The 13285-nt window shown below is 33.3% G+C and overlaps 1 protein-coding gene and 1 pseudogene across 3 annotated transcripts in view; both read left to right on the forward strand.

Moving 5' to 3' along the window:
• LOC130901461 (protein Tob1) overlaps positions 1-13285 on the forward strand; it is an 83318-nt gene that overhangs the window by 13949 nt on the left and 56084 nt on the right. The window contains exon 1 of one of the 3 annotated variants that reach the window (XM_057812877.1): positions 2631-2727. The exons of the other annotated variants lie outside the window; for them this stretch is intronic. The gene's annotated coding sequence lies outside the window, so the exon portion shown is untranslated. Of the gene's footprint in view, positions 1-2630; positions 2728-13285 lie in introns of those variants that run through there. 3 annotated transcript variants of the gene reach the window in all.
• The window catches only part of LOC130902489 (uncharacterized), a 28065-nt pseudogene continuing 24947 nt past the window's right edge, over positions 10168-13285 (forward strand).

The following is a 13285-nucleotide window of genomic DNA, read 5'->3' on the forward strand; positions in this document are numbered from 1 at the left end:
TACCTCAGGATTATTTGAAGCTTCAATTCAGCTGGTACCTAATGAGTTCACAGCATTCAAGTACCTCAGAGTTATTTGAGGTTTCAATTTACCTGATACCTAAGGAGTTCACTGTATGAGAGGATCTGAGGATTATTTGAAGCTTAAATTTAGCTGGTACTTGATGAGTTTACTGTAGTTGAGTACCTCAGAGTTATTTGAAGCTTCAATTCAGCTGGTATTTAATGAGTTCACAGCAGCTGAGTACCTCAGGATTATTTGAAGCTTCAATTCAGCTGGTACCTAATGAGTTCACAGCATTCAAGTACCTCAGAGTTATTTGAGGCTTCAATTTACCTGATACCTAATGAGTTTACTGTATGAGAGTATATGAGGATTATTTGAAGCTTGAATTTAGCTGTTACTTTATGAGTTTACTGTAGTTTAGTAACTCAGAGTTATTTGAAGCTTCAATTCTGCTGGTATTTAATGAGTTCACAGCAGCTGTGTACCTTATGGTTATTTGAAGCTTCAATTCAGCTGGTACCTAATGAGTTCACAGCATTCAAGTACCTCAGAGTTATTTGAGGGTTCAATTTACCTGATACCTAAGGAGTTCACTGTATGAGAGGATCTGAGGATTATTTGAAGCTTAAATTTAGCTGGTACTTGATGAGTTTACTGTAGTTGAGTACCTCAGAGTTATTTGAGGATTCAATTTAGCTGATACCTAAGGAGTTTACTCTATGAGAAGATCTGAGGATTATTTGAAGCTTAAATTTAGCTGGTACTTGATGAGTTTACTGTAGTTGAGTACCTCAGAGTTATTTGAGGATTCAATTTAGCTGATACCTAAGGAGTTTACTCTATGAGAAGATCTGAGGATTATTTGAAGCTTAAATTTAGCTGATACCTAAGGAGTTTACTCTATGAGAAGATCTGAGGATTATTTGAAGCTTAAATTTAGCTGGTAGTTGATGAGTTTACTGTAGTTGAGTACCTCAGAGTTATTTGAAGCTTCAATTCAGCTGGTATTTAATGAGGTCACAGCAGCTGAGTACCTCAGGGTTATTTGAAGCTTCAATTCAGCTGGTACCTAATGAGTTCACGGCATTCAAGTACCTCAGAGTTATTTGAGGCTTCAATTTACCTGATACCTAAGGAGTTCACTGTATGAGAGGATCTGAGGATTATTTGAAGCTTAAATTTAGCTGGTACTTGATGAGTTTACTGTAGTTGAGTACCTCAGAGTTATTTGAGGATTCAATTTAGCTGATACCTAAGGAGTTTACTCTATGAGAGGATCTGAGGATTATTTGAAGCTTAAATTTAGCTGGTACTTGATGAGTTTACTGTAGTTGAGTACCTCAGAGTTATTTGAAGCTTCAATTCAGCTGGTATTTAATGAGTTCACAGCAGCTGAGTACCTCAGGATTATTTGAAGCTTCAATTTAGCTGGTACCTAATGAGTTCACAGCATTCAAGTACCTCAGAGTTATTTGAGGCTTCAATTTACCTGATACCTAATGAGTTTACTGTATGAGAGTATATGAGGATTATTTGAAGCTTGAATTTAGCTGTTACTTTATGAGTTTACTGTAGCCGAGTACCTCAAAGTTATTTGAAGCTTCAATTTAGTTAGTAATGCGTCTTTTATAACACTAGCCTTGTTTCAAATGCTAGTTTAAACCTTTTTAAGATGATTATTAAACACAGCCTGGTCTTCGTGCATGAAATTCAGAAAGGTTATTGGCCAGCATTTTGTCGTTTTATTGCATTACCTAGATTTAATTGCAATATTCCCTTTTGTGGATTTTATTCGCTTATAATTAAATCTAATCTTCGTGCAGCTGTCAAGATAACTTCGGTTGACACATTTTAATTTAATACAGAAATCTTACCTTTAAATACATGAAATGTCTTCCTGTCATGCTTCAAAAGTATCATCATTGTATTAAATCGCATGAAAACGAGCTTTTGCTACTGAATTGCTTTAATTAAAGTCGTACACCATTCGTCGAATTACAAATTTGTGATTATCACCGTATGCATGGATTTCATTTTGAAATTGCATGAAATTAAATAAAAATAAGATTTTTAACAACTTGTCTGATTTTATAATCACTTTTTTACTCTCCAGTATGTGGTAATATGTAAGGCGCGAATTAATTTATGCTTGAATGAATTGTTTTGCTTGGATATGTTCTCGTTTTGGACCCATCTCATCTCCACGATTCATTTCTATTTTAAACAAATCTTGTCCCATTGAATTTTTACAGAAAGTATATTATTAAAAAAAAACATAAAACGGACTTGTTATTCTGGCAATTTATAAACAAATAATGTTGTGAATCACCTTCAACTTTACTTTCTCATACCATGGAATCAAAGATCGGTAATTCACTAAAATGCATCATTTTTTTCTATTATAACTATTTAGGTAAAAAATTTATCAAGGTAAACCCTAGATGAGTTAATTTATAATGAAAGTATACGAGGTGTTGTGCAAGTTTAATTCTTATTTATGGAAATTTCTCAAGGTCATTTTTCCAGATGTTTGTTTACATAATGCTCAGTTGATCCAAATTTCTAGTATAGAAAGGGGGGGGGGCAAAATCGAAAACTGAGGTACAACCCGAGATCATCACATAGTATGTATCGTGCTGCCATCTAATAACTAGTTGAATTCTCTATTACCAAACCACTCTCCAAGTTCAAACAGTGATTTTCACGTGTATTTTTATGAGGGTAAGTAATCGCATTTTTGTGTTCTTTAAATTCCTATTGCATCAATACTTATACAATACTTCAGATAGATTTTGTATTAATTTCACGCGAAAACATAACTTTAAGGTTAGGTTAGAATCTGAAAATTCAGATTATGAATTATTATTTAACTTTTCAATCTGATTATTCGAAATTATAAAAGAAAGACAGCATTATAAATATGGGAAGCTGAATGTAAGGAAACAAAGATATTAATAATGGGTTAATGAGTTTACAAAAGTTTTCCCGATATCCACCTGATAATTTTCATTTTTGTGGTGTCCAAAAATTGTTTTCGTTTTTGATGTTTCTTGTCTTGTTTCTGATGTATCATTACTTCGTGAATTCGTTCACATGTTTCTTGTTTTAGGTGTTTGGTTCACCATACTGCGTTCTGAAGACATCTCGTGACCTTATTTGCTTGTTCTAGCTGGTTATGACAATTCCTAATTACTTAAACTTCTGTTTTATTATTTGACCTTCTCGTACTAATTTTATCACGCATATAGTTTTCTCAGTGGAGACATATTTTCTTTAATCTCTTATTTCTTAGACCTTTTGATATGTTTATGTTTCTAAATGCTCTTGATTTTAGGTCTCTTCTGTTTTAAAATTGGTTTTCTTAATAATTTTTAAAATATAGATAAAAAAAACTAATTTTGAAACAGACGAGACCTAAAACCCAGAACATTTAGAAACATAAATGATACTTAAGATGACCTTAATTTTTAAACACCAAAGCAGGGCACCAACACGAGTTTTGGTCTAAACTATAACTATATTTTAATTCAGGCGTGTGGTATCAGTACGTTTACAAATCCTTTAGGCACATTTTAAGTCAACTTTTACTTTTCCTCAATAGAATACCTCAGGGTTAATTAAAGCTTCGATTTAAGTGATACCTAAGGAGTTTACTGTAGCCGAGTACCTCAGAGTTATTTGAAGCTTCAATTTAGCATGTATTTGATGAGTTTAGTGTATCCGAGTACCTCAGGGTTATTTGAAGGTTCAATTCACCTGATACTTAATGAGTTTACAGTAGCCGAGTACTTCAGGATTAATTGAAGCTTCAATTTAGCTGATACCTAATGAGTTTAGTGTAGCCGAGTACCTCAGAGTTATTTGAAGCTTCAATTTAGCATGTATTTGATGAGTTTAGTGCAGCTGAGAACCTCAGAGTTATTTGAAGCTTCAATTTAGCATGTATTTGATGAGTTTAGTGCAGCTGAGAACCTCAGAGTTATTTGAAGCTTCAATTTAGCATGTATTTGATGAGTTTAGTGCAGCTGAGTACCTCAGAGTTATTTGAAGCTTCAATTTAGCATGTATTTGATGAGTTTAGTGCAGCTGAGAACCTCAGAGTTATTTGAAGCTTCAATTTAGCATGTATTTGATGAGTTTAGTGTAGCCGAGTACCTCAGAGTTATTTGAAGCTTCAATTTAGCATGTATTTGATGGGTTTAGTGCAGCTGAGAACCTCAGAGTTATTTGAAGCTTCAATTTAGCATGTATTTGATGAGTTTAGTGCAGCTGAGAACCTCAGAGTTATTTGAAGCTTCAATTTAGCATGTATTTGATGAGTTTAGTGCAGCTGAGTACCTCAGGATTATTTGAAGGTTCAATTCACCTTGTACTTAATGAGTTTACTGTAGCCGAGTACCTCAGGATTAATTGAAGCTTCAATTTAGCTGATACCTAATGAGCTTAATGTAGGAAAGTACCTCAGGGTTATTTGAAGCTTACAAGTCCTTCAGACACTGTCTTTACATTTTAATTCAACTTTTATTTTACAACTTCGTTTTTTTGGCATTAAATTGATGTCATTGTTTTTCAGTATATCGTTGAAATTATCCATATCCATTCCTATACGTAAGATAAACGGAATTCATCCTTGGTTCATTTATATTTGCATGTTTATCTACTGATAAGACATTTTGCGTTATATTTTGTTGGTTCAATTTTAATAATACTACATAACCATGTGATGTTGGTTACCTTATCAGCTTCGTATATTAAAAATTGTTAATGATCAAATGGCTTCCACTCATTGTTACTAAACAAACTGAAGGTTATGTGTGTTTATATAAAAAAAAACCGTAATGTCACTTAATTAATTATTGGAAAATCGTCACGGAAATTTTTAATCCAATTTATATAGCTTGTAAATCACCTGTGTATGCACCGATTATTACCTGTAATAAAACTAGGTGTGCTTTACAAATTTAATCAATTTTACATGATTGTTTGTATAGACGTTTCGTATATTAAAATTCAATATGGAGTTTGATGAAAACTATTGAAATTTGTGTTATTCCTTGACTTCTATGTGGTTCATTTTCGTTGGGAAAATCCTCAATACCCCATTAATTAGAATATTCATCATTTCCGCAGCTGTAGGTATCTATACTTGAATCATTATTTAAATTTATAATTAAGTCTTCAAGATTATTGTCAATTATTAGTTCGTCCATAAATTTTTGCTTAAAATGTTTTTATTTCAATTCAAATTTCAATTATATGTTTCTAACTGATTTTTTGGCCTGGATTTTGCTACTTTGTGCGATTAGATTCAATTTAAACTTGTCAAATTACCTAAGCGCGCAGTTCTAGATATACAAAATCGAGATGCAACCGTCAACACATCTGTAGGTTACAGTTTTAGTGTAAAAAATTATAACAAAAGTAGTTGCAAACACTCTGAAAAGTCCGAGTTGTTGTTAAGTCTATAAATTATAAGAAACTTAATTAGCAGCGTGAATGCTAGAGTGCCTTGTTTTATATATTGTGATTTCTCTTAAAAATTTGAGTAGTGAACTAAATTAACATTAAAATAGTGAAAACTGCATGTATATATCTTTTTTCTATCCCGAGATATCTCAACAAATGTGTAAACGGCAAGAATTTTTTTTCGAACGTTTATGAAACTAGTTCGTCCAAATGGTAACTAAAAATTTATTGTGGATAGAAAGTGTTTACAGTATTTTTAACTGTTCTCATAATAATCTTACGTATGCGGATAGATGGCGTTATCTAATCATAGAACAAATTAGTGGCGCCCTAGTTGTTCAAAATGTCGTCCATCGTTTTCTATACGTGAAATCAGTCGCTGATGGAAGCACATCATTACAAATTGTTTATATTCCCAGGTTATGAACACTGTTGAACGAATAAAATAATTATTAATTTAGGACGACGTTTTTCGTTGCGCTATGTTCACTTCATGAGGCATTTCCTCGTTTAAATCTAATATGTCGACTATGAACAATCTTCCTGTTATCCGTTATACTTTATCTTGTGAGAATGATGCATCACGAAAATATTTCGATTGAAAAATTATCTTTAACATCAAATCTTCTCTAATTTATAAATACGAGGTTTTATAGAAAATATTGAACCTTTTTTCATATCAAAACTATCTCTGTTCATCAATAACTTTCTGTTTCTACGTTTTTAATTATTATGAAAAAGGTGCTACATTATTCCTGGTCATCGAAAAACAAACAGGCTTCAACGTGGATGAATTCTCAATCGCCAAGACCAAATAAAACACACCTCAAAGTCGAAGAAAAGGTAAAGTTAATGTTTACTTTGAATATGAACGTTTTGTGCAAAAGTCACGCGATCGCTGCGTTTTATACCAGATCCACACTCTTCGTGAGGGTACACTTGTCATCTCAGCTCTATATCGCTCTGTTGTGTGTGGGTGTGGGCGCGAGTTAAAAGACGTGACGACGTGATTATAGAATCAATCTCCTGACGCCTCCGCTTACCTAAACTCGTATTGAGAGCCTCTAGTAGGCACTTCTCGAGAGTCTGTACGTGCATTAAATATTGGAGAGATTTCGTGACGTAATTAGAAGAAAATTGCTACAATTTAAGATTTGATAGTTTTGATTCAGTCTCGACGTTGTTGCGAGCAGCTTTTGGTTTTTTTTCAAACTCAAAAAGCCGCTCAAAGAGAAGGTAGTATCTAGAGCGACCAATCTTAAAACTGACCTCTTAGACTGATTTATGAAAAACACCAATCTACCGTTTTTCGACTCATTTGATTTGTGACTTTTTTCTTTCCTCTAGATCTCACTTATTTTGGAATATTCACAATTTCATGCGGCAAAATTTAGGAACCGATTAGAACTTTGTTTTCAGTACACGTGAAAAACCCCAGGGTCGACTTTTTCTATATTTTCATCATCTCCAACATCTTCTCGGCCAAGTTTCATTTAAAATTTCACAACAATCCGTTGCTCTATCACGTCGATAATTTTTACGGCAAAACAAAAAACAGCCCCTGTACAAACGAAGGCCACAGCTACACTGGTTTGTTTACCGACACGATATACATCGTAATCGAAGGAGTAGGCTTTAGGCGAAACGTCTGACAGTAGCTAACCTTTGGCGCATGCGTACTTTTCCTGTAGTGGTGTTAGTTTCGTTACTTAATAGTTTTCGAGGTTAATATTAGATTAGATAAACTTAATGTAGTGAAATGCATAATATTTAAATGATAAAAACAACAACCGAAAACAATTGAATTGAACAAAAGAGATGCGGGTGCTGGCGTAATACGTTTTACACAATATGTATACAAAAACAAGGTAAAATAAACTAATTTGAAAAAATAATACCAAGGTTCTGACCGGAACAAGGCAATTGACCCAATTTATTTTAAATGCAAGACCACTTTGCGCTTTGTTTGCGGGATAGTGGAAGCCTCATCAGTGTCGTACGATCTGATCCAATTAATTTCATAAATTCTCATATATTAATACAAAATTATCGTTATTGTATTTACAAATAATTAATTATCGAAAGTAAAATGTGTTTAAAACTAAACCAAATATCATACAAATACCAACAACTTGAACAACTAGAATCTTCATACGACACGACGCTCTTAATAGCGAATTACGTAAATAGTTTGTTCAATATCCACCAACTAATCCTTCAAAACATTCACTACGTTTGGTTTTCCAACAACTACCGAATCTGCCCGTGGATTACAATCAAACTTTCTAAGTAACTAAGTTACATGAAATATCAAAATCACATCTTAACAACCAAAGCGATTCATAGATTATAAGAAATCTTATGACAATGTTGTAGGGGATTTAGAGGTTATAGGGGTCGCGAGAAATAAGAATTGTTACACTAATTCTATATAGTATGAAATTAAAGTTTTGTCGGAAGGAACAGAAACAAAACTGAAGGACACCATTTTACTTTTTAACTTCACACTGGAAGTAAAAATAATTTTAGCTTATGCAGACGTTAATGTACTGGTAACTGGATCCCGAGATGAATTAGAATAAGTATTCAGAAGACTGGAAAAGGAATCAAAAAGGTTCGGGTTCAGAGTAAAAGTCGAAAAGACCAAATATATGAAAACGGCAAAGGAAAAACAGTCCTTTCAGTACGGAATACGAGGAATGTAATTTACAATTTGTACTTCGAATTCGTTAACCACCCAGCAAATTACCAGATTTGGCATACATTGACTTCTTCCTGTTTCCTAATCTTAAAGTTTGCATGAGACAGAATTTTATAAGACGAGGACATCAAAGCATACGTAACCGCCTATTTTGAAAGATACAGACGGCAACTATGATTTGGATGTATTATCGAACAAAGATTCTCTGTAGTCGCAACATGAACTTTGAACTGAGATGACTCCTTTTGTATGGTGTAGAAGCTTGGACTTCAACGCCAATTGCGAGGGAAGACTAGTAGTATTCGAGATGTGGGTCTAGGATGCCGAGAGTATCATGGAAAGATCATGTAACCAATTTGAAAAAATATAGAAGGACGTAGAGATCTTCAATGTATGAAAATATCATGAGAAGTCCCAAATCTGAGACTCTGCAGTTCATAATTCACGGAAAAATTTAGAAAAAAGATGTATTGGATAGAGAAGAATATTTCGGCTTAGGAACCTACGAAAATAGTTTAACGTTACTGCACCTTTACCTATTTGGGGCCGCAACTACCAAGGTCAAAATAGCTATGATGATAGCCAAGTTATGGAAAAAAATGGAATGAAAATTTATATTTTAGTTGGGTGGGACCCTCGTAGAATATGATAAAAAGAAAGACCTTGATTTTATTATAAAAATATGTTGCAATTTTAAAAATATTTGCTGTTATTGTAAAATGCTTAATTAAAAAGTAAGAAACCATTTTTTCGCACGTGATATTTCTGTAAGCCTTAAAATAATAAATTGATTAGTTGTTTGCTAAAATTTGTAAAATGGAAAACAGCAAACATTGCATAAAATTTATATGACGATTTTATTTATGAAACACTAAATTTATAAGTTGATGAAAGAATGAGGTCAATTTTATATAATTATATTGAATATCTGAACTAAACTGAGCATTTTCGTTATTGTGGTTGATTTCTATTGTGGTAAAATAAATAACCTCGTAGAAAAAAATGATTGTAATTAATGCCGAGTACGGAAATCAATCAATGAAGCACGAACTCACCTCTAAACCGAAGGTTTTACAGGATATTAAAATGATTTTTTCTGCTTCCAAATATCTCCATGTCCAATAAATAGAGATTCTGACCAGTGACCACATAGAGAGAAACGATGGTCAGATGTAATGGAGAGAATTTAGAATAGCTTTGGCATCCACCACACTTTTCAATCCTGAAAGGAAGATATAGCTATAAAACGAGGAGTTTGGAAAGGAATTGGACTGATTGTATCAATCTAAAAGAAAAAATAAAACCACAGTAGTTGTAAGAAAAGATATTTGCCCTAGTCGTTTGATTTTGAATATCAGGTTAACTAAATGGAGGATTCAAATAAAGCTCCATGAGAATTATATCGAAGATATCTTGGAATGATTTAGTGTAAAAAATTCAAAGCCAAAAAATTATTCTCGAGGAAAATCATCAAAACATCGTTGAACCATGGAAAGTTCTATTACTTATCTGAACGAGGCCAAACGTAACTCTTTGATAATTCACGAAGCAATACGTTTTTATAATAAATAGCATGGAATGATTTAGTATGAAAAATTCCTGAACAAAGAATGGTTATGGAAATGAAAGCAGCATCCGGCATTTATGACTAATGATACAGCCCCATCAACATTATACCGAAACGAACCTGGAAACAGACAAGGAATTGGCTAACGATAGCTGAAGACAAGAAATATTTGAATAGGCCAAGGCTCACGTGTGGCAATAGATTGACTTGACACTTCTAGTGGAATTGCGCTGCAAAAATGCTGTCTGGATCCTCTTGTTGCAGGAAGATAAGTCCCCATAATCTATCTCCACACCTTTCTCTCCAAAACTTCGTGTTTCTTGTCTTTTCCTGCCAGTACTCAGCTTATGAATAATGATAGAGCCCAATCAACATTATACCGAAACGAACTTGGAAGCAGACGAGGAATTGGCCGACCCAAGTCAAAATGGAACCACGATATAATATGGGACCTGATAAAACTCGAAATACAAATTTGTCTAATGGTAGCTGGAAACAAGAAACATTTGTATTGTATCTTCGAACATGGCAAGGGTCGTGAGTAGCGATAGAACCGGTGGAGACGAAAAAGAAAGTTATGTTAAGGTTGGTGGTCGAAAAGATAACAATTGATAAGCAATAAGTAGCATAGAAGCTTAATTCATAGCTGCTGCAAAATTAGTAAGACAAATTTTATGCTTTAAGATTTTGTTGAGGAAGTTCTTCATCAAAACAGCGAAACGAAAATAACTGAAAATTGAGAATGTAATAAAAGAAGTAAGTAGATAATAATAATCGCTTGATACTCCTAGAGGGATTCGCTGCAAAAATGCTGACTTGTTGCGGAAAGTCCCCATACTCCATCTCTACACCTTCTCGCTATTTCTCGCCACAACTTCTTGTTTCTCTTCCTGCCAGTACTTAGCTTAGGTTATCTTCAACCTCTTTTAACCATTTTTTTTCCTAGTCCTGCTGCGTCTTTTTTACCACAGGGATTTCATTGTGTTATACAATTTCTACGTTAGGGGTTTTCGGATACGATCTTTTTAACTAAAATATTTTCAGAAATGGCTGACTTTCGGTTCTACTGACTGTATTTTTGTTGTTTTAAATGGAACACCTTGTACATTAATACTTTTTTGAAATCTACGTAAAATTTTAGTATACTTTTGTCTAAAAACTTTTATCGAAAAATGCATACTTTTCAAGTTATTAATTTTATTGTAAAAAATTTGTATTTTTTTTACGAGGATACCCTTAAAGATTTGAAAATGTTTCCTATTTGGTTGCTTTTTCATTTTATACGGGGTGTGTATAAAAAGTGTTCAAAATTTAACTTCATGAATATAAAATTTCTTCAATTTTTTACATAGAACCACCCGGTTTTTTCTATTTTAATGCATTCAAGGGAAAAAATGAAACAAATTCATATATACTCTTCCATACCTAAACCTTATCGTTATCCAGATATTAAAAGTTTTATCATTTAGTATTTTTAATGGGTTCATTATAGCTATGATTTCCATTCCTATCAATTTTTTTTTGTCATTTATTGCTAAAAGTAAGATATTCGCGTTGTGAAAATGATATTTTTAAATTAATATTTCGAAAATAATAGATTAGTAAAATCAGTGATAATTGTTTCAAGGTAGGTAAGGAAATAAAATTACGCATTGTAGTAAAATTATGAAAAATTAAAAATTATTCACCATACAAAATATGAAATATATTGCAATAGTTCTTGAATAGCGATCAAGAACTGTGTGAACTTTTGTTACAAATTCTAATCACGAATCAACCTTGACTATTGTGGGTCATGTCTGCAACACATTGTAGTTATTATGACCGTATTCAAAGTTTTTATTGTCTATAACGAGATTTATGAATAAATATGAACATAATTTTAAACAATTAATTCTAAGGTGATTCCATTATGGATTCTATGTCAATGGTTTCCATTTGACAGACATTTTCTTTCGGTCGCCTATCATTGAAAATGCCTTGAAACAAGTTATCTATTTAGGTCAATTCTATTTTATTTTATTTTCAATTTTTAACTGTGAGTTTTTGATAAATAAACTGGTAAAGAAAAATGCATTCTATAGATTTTGATCAGCAGATTTACATACAAAACTATATTCTTTTATCGATATACGAGGTTTGAAAATTGTTTTTTTACCTCCATATAATATGATATAAATACAATTTCGAGAAACCTGTACGAATTTAGTGATTGAAAATTATGATACAACAATTTGGTGATAATTTTATCAGTCTTGTACAAGTTTTTCATTGGTAAATAATGCTCAAGAAGGCCCGCGAAACCTTATAAAATGAAGCGCGAGCAGTCAGATCCACCGACGCGCCCACTGAAGCAAACAAACAGTGTGTAAGCGGCTTAATCCCCAAGATTATCGTATAACGGTTCGAATTAAACTGAAATTAAACAGATTCCTTCTCAATATTTCGTAATGAAAAAGCTCTGAACAAAAATGGTTCTAATAAACATGTCAAAATAGCTAAAAAAAGACGTAGAAAGCTTATTACGGCTAGTAACAGTTAGTTTGTTTAATCCGTCACTAAAACGAAGTGCTAGAGTCGACAGTGGGTAGCACCAAATGATCCTAGACCAAAAAAAAGCTAGTATTAGCAAGTCGAAAGTGAAAACTATACTCATTTGCTTATTGGACAGCCGATTTTCCCCCTCAAAAATTCAATGGGATTTATATCCGGGCAATTAGGCAGTCTCAATGTTGTTTTGTGGAAACCATTGTTGAATTATGAGAACGGTGTTGACAAGATAATTGTCATGTTGGTAAACAAAGCGCTTCCATTATAAGTTTGATTTACCTATGGCAATATCGACATAAACTCCAATTCTCCAACAAACGCCAATTCCATTGAAGCCCAAACATTTACTGAAAATTTGCTTATTACTTCCCTCAATATATTGCTCCTCAAATCTTTGGTAGTCTCTAAGGCTTCTTTTGTGCACGCGTTTTTTGTCGCTGGTCGCGGGGCGACAAAAAAACGCGACGTTTTCTAAAAGCGAGTTGTTAAATGTGCGCTTTTATGCATCGACGTCAAACAGCCGCTCTCCGCCTGTGTCGCGTCGTACTGAAATCCTGTCGCGCGGAATTACAAAACGCGTCGCGACAGGCGTTTCAAAAGTACATTGATTTCAATTGGTTCTTTTATGCAGCGCGTTTATTATCGTTTGTCGTTGTCATTTTGAACTGTCAGTTTGCAGAGTTGTGTTGATGTGTGAAGAAGTACCGTAGAAAATCTGGAAGTTGAATTTTTTATGGACGGAATAAAAGTAAAAACATGTTTGTGGGATTCATCATCAGAAGATTACAAAATCAATTGAAAAGAGATGCGTGGAAGGAAATTAGCGAAATCATTATTCCCGAATTCGGTAAAAAAAACTGAAAAAGAAAAGCAAAAAGTTGGTAAGCATGTAAGTAAGCGTGGTCTTTTATTTGTACTACCTCAATTTCATTGATAACATTTCCCTTGGTTCAAACGTTCAAATCCCCGTACCAACTCCACATTTGTAATAAACG

Source organism: Diorhabda carinulata, chromosome X (genome assembly GCF_026250575.1).
Source record: "Diorhabda carinulata isolate Delta chromosome X, icDioCari1.1, whole genome shotgun sequence".
Taxonomy (NCBI): Eukaryota; Metazoa; Arthropoda; class Insecta; order Coleoptera; family Chrysomelidae; genus Diorhabda; species Diorhabda carinulata.